The sequence below is a fragment of the Aptenodytes forsteri genome, unplaced genomic scaffold (genome assembly GCF_000699145.1).
Source record: "Aptenodytes forsteri isolate BGI_AS27 unplaced genomic scaffold, ASM69914v1 Scaffold65, whole genome shotgun sequence".
NCBI classification, from domain to species: domain Eukaryota; kingdom Metazoa; phylum Chordata; class Aves; order Sphenisciformes; family Spheniscidae; genus Aptenodytes; species Aptenodytes forsteri.
In genome coordinates this window covers 923,407-927,900 of record NW_008795127.1, presented here as the reverse complement: position 1 = coordinate 927,900, position 4,494 = coordinate 923,407, and the positions used below count along the sequence as shown (strand labels likewise).

General features: G+C 39.2%; 1 protein-coding gene across 1 annotated transcript in view; it reads right to left on the bottom strand.

Annotated features, from left to right (window-relative positions):
• The window catches only part of TENM3 (teneurin transmembrane protein 3), a 352,902-nt gene that overhangs the window by 122,527 nt on the left and 225,881 nt on the right, over positions 1-4,494 (bottom strand). The gene's annotated exons all lie outside the window — the stretch shown is intronic.

Here is a 4,494-nt window from a genome sequence, read left to right as displayed (position 1 = left end):
AAAGAAAACCCCGACACTGCGCCTCCCCCCCCATTAGTAATACATTGGTATCCAGACAGGAAACAGAACTACCCAAAACACGGTATGGTAGGGAAGAGGTCTCTCAGAGTTTATCCGACAAGTAGGGACAGGCTTTCTGCTGCTGTTTATTTTTGTTGGCTTCCGCTACAGACTACAGGGAACTCCATTAAAAAGTCAATAATGAGCAATCTGACTACAGCCCACACTACTTATCACAGCTTTCCTGGGTTAAGTACAAAGAAAACAGCAATCTCTCAGATACAAACTTTTGGCAACTTTGCCAAAATTAGTCATTTAAAAGATTTTTTTTGTATCCTAAATAGTCAGTTCACTAATTCATATCCCCTCGCACATAATCTTACCGTAACAAGATCTGATTATGGATACAGCAGCTAGTTACAGCCTGGGAAGTAGTCTAAAGAAATATATTTAGTAAGTGCTCAGCCAGCAACAGACATGAAAAGCAAGGCCAAAGTTAAGACACACTCTGTGAGTTACCAGTAAACTTAATTTTGTTCAATTAAAATTTCTAAAAGAAATACTACTCCCTGAGCCTATCTACAGTTGAATCCTTTAATTTTAGTTCATGCAAGCGTAAATATTTTGGAAGAGCCTCTAAGCGTGGCATATACTACCTGGAGTTTTTCTGCTGATGCACGTATACAACTCTACAAACAACAAAACCTCAGCCACACAAAGATCTTTCCACCAAGGTTTTTTCCACCAATTTGTTATGTTGGCAGATCCGTAGTGTAAGGCTTGGCCTTACCTAATAAGGCTTTGCAAAATGAATACATAGCTAAAAATGGTAAGAAAGCACACTGTGGAGAATTTTGAACTTACCAAGCGCACGAACAGCTGAACAGAACTAGAGAGGTGTTTGCATTTTTTAATATGTAAGAGACACTCATAAATTGCTGATACCCAGGTCCTCCTGAAGCCAAGTGCATACCTACATTGTGTTTGCCTTCTGCATGCCACCTATACCGTATGGGTGAGAGGATCTAGCACCAAATGAGCTAGCTGTGGAGGGGAAAGCCCTCTAGTTACACCATGTGGCACTGTGGACTGCTTCTCAGCTGATGGGAATTTCATCCTCCAGGATTCACGCTTGGATCCTTGCATAGTAATGGACCAACCTATACAGGTATAGCGGCTTCATCAGAAATGAGCTGTAGAGACACTAGAAATTAATTTGCCTCACTGCAGCCTGAGAAAAATACCAGCAGTTGATAAACAAGGTTGTTATTTGCAGGTGATTTTGCTATGGGACGTTAACAGATGAACTATAACATCTTGGCATAAGCCCTCTCCTTGAAAATATTTGCATTACAAACATGATCCCATGAAATATGCTACATAGGTTACTTCATTTTGAACAATGTTAAACCTTCTGGCAGTAACAACAGAGGATACGCACTAGATCTACCGATGCATAACAGCACACCCCAATTTTTCTTGGCTTCTGAGCTCAGTCGATTACCAATGATTTCAAAAGACAAAGCCCTTGTGGTTTAAATCCTAAGAAGGTACTTCATTAAAAGTTGTGACATTTTCTATGTAGCAAACACCAAAGTAGTAATAACTAGCCCTATGTAAAAAATGTTTTACACCTTACAACACCATTACTTTGATTTTACAGACTCACAGAAGCATGTAGATTCATTAAGTCCTGATAAAGTGTCTTATCTACTTGACCTTTACTGCACTTTTATTTCTGGCTACATATGGTAAATGCTATGTCCAGGTATATTTCACAAACAATATCTACACAGATCTGAAGAAAATGCCAAACACAAAGGTGGCTGTTTCCCTCTCTATGTGCAATGTGTACTGTTTTGGGGGACTGAAGGAAAGCCCTACAGTAGATATAATACTCCTCCTCCTAAACATCAGCTTCCACGTTAAAAATAAGAAGCTGCCTGACCAACCTGCAATTTTCACATCCTCCTGCTCTCACTGCTAGGCTCAAAATGGAAAATAGCATTGTACGAGCACTTGAATGGAACTCCATATACTCTAAGCTTTAACAAAATAATCATAGAATGGTTTGAGTTGGAAGGGACCTTTAAAGGCCATCTAGTCCAACCCCCAATGCAACAAAACAGTCAGACTCTGATCTTTTCCTTTTTTTCTTTTTCCTCCGAGAAAGTGAGAGCTGAGACGTTGGCTTTGGTACAGCACAGCCTGCTAGAGACTGTAATCCATATTCTCAAAGCCTTTGAGGAGTTAATCCCATAGATAAACTCGGGAGATGGCCACATATCTGTGGTGGTTTGAGCTGTCATAGCTCTGACAGTCCACCTCAGGCATCAAGGCAATGAAAGAAAATTGTAACTTTTATATGTGAATTCAGCAGTGTGTAGTCCTAGGCAGCACACAGCATGACTCCTCCTTTAAGCTATTTCTCCTTTGCTTCGAATCCCATGAATACAATGCCAGAGTGGTTGCACCGGCTGGCTGGAGAATGCCGAGGGAAAAATAATCACAGAAAACCCAGCACTGGCATCTTCCTCTGGGTTAAGAAAATTTGTTTCGATCTCCCTATGCCTAATGAGTGGAGTTACTAACAAAGTTGTCAGAGACTCCTGCTACATTAACTCCCAGTGATAAGTATTTAAAGCGTAATGCTATCAGACTTGCACATCTTGTCTGCCTCACTGAGCCATGCCAAACAGCGTTCCTATGAGACGCTCAGAAGGGTATGGTATCTGACAACAAATCCAGGCTGCTTCCAGATAATGCCGAAATTCTTATGCTCTTGAAATACAATCTCTCCACAAATGATTTTAATTATCTATATATCCATCTACCTTGACTTTTCAAACCATGGAACTCGAATAGCTAATTTCTAAAGCCTAAACTGTTTGCACTGCTTGACCAGGCACTGACTTACCAGCAATTACACTATGTTTCATCTCATAGGGTGCTTATAGCATTTGCAATAGTGTATCTTCCATTCAAAATTGATCATCTAACAAGCACTTGCTAGATCTTCATGTAAGCAGCAATTATGTATTTTATTAAGCTTTAGAGTACAAGAATCCAGTGAATCATGCTAATATTTTATGAAACAAGCTAACTCTGTTTTTATTAAATAGTTCAATTCAATTTTAAGGCAAATAATCTCCTATTTTTACATTTATTCAATATATATTTCGGTCTGCTTATTCAATATATGTTTCTATTAAAAAGTGCAGCTAATGTTAACATTTTAGGGGGGAAGAATTCAGTACCTAACAGACCTAAACTACAGACTGGTAGCAAAATATAAAGTTAGGTCATAAACTAATCCTTGAATGCAAAGACAGCTGGGAAGTCCCCTTATTTCACATATGGTAGGCATTTTTCTTAAGCTTCCACCCTTAAAAGATAAGACAGAAATACAGCATGAAAAACCTCAAAGATGTCAGCTCAGAAAACAGAAGCATATGAATAAAAGTAAAATAATCATGCTTTTAATTTAACTCCGTACTCTCTGAGCACCAAGTGCTGGTGTGCACCTGCTGACATGCAGACGATTTTCTTCCTCCTCAAGTTGGGGGAAGGATTCACACCAAATAAGATTTTCTCTGTGCTGCCACTTCCTCTGTGGAAAATAAAATTGAAGCACCCTCTACTAAATTCAGTACATGGGAAAGCAGGAGGCGAAAAAAAGTGATAAACCCCCCCCATGAGTTGGGCAGAAAGATTAAGTTAACTGAAAACTGTCTTTAGAGAAATGGACATAGATTATCAAAACATTCAAGGACAGTAAGGCTCAGACCATAAGCCGAAATACTTCTGATATAAGATAGCCAAGTGTCCAGCAACAGAAACGTGACTTAGAATAACTTTCTTTATGAAAGGATCTCTGAAAAAAACTTTTGACCCCAGTTTAGAAGAAAATGGATACTATGCATCAATGAATGCAATATTACATAAACATGTCTGGAAGGCCCTAAACTCCAGACTGCCAGAAGCACAGATATTATACAAATAAACTATCACCAAGCAAAAAGGAGTATTCCGCGTTACTTTTAAATAGACTGGTCTCAATTTGTATAGAATTATTGCATTAACATTCCTAATATAATTTTTACATTAGATACATGACAACTTTGTTTTTTAGCTTATCCTGAAATTGCTTCACCTTGCAAAAGATTCACTGCGATCTGTAGCTACGATTTCTCTGGTTTTGGGCATCATATATAGAATCATAGAATCATAGAATCATTGAGGTTGGAAAAGACCTCTAAGATCATCGAGTCCAACCGTCAACCCAACACCACCATGCCCACTAAACCATGTCCCTAAGCGCCTCATCTACACGTCTTTTAAATACCTCCAGGGATGGGGACTCCACCACTTCCCTGGGCAGCCTGTTCCAATGTTTCACCACTCTTTCAGTAAAGAAATTTTTCCTTACATCCAATCTAAACCTCCCCTGGCGCAACTTGAGGCCATTTCCTCTCGTCCTATCACTTGTTACTT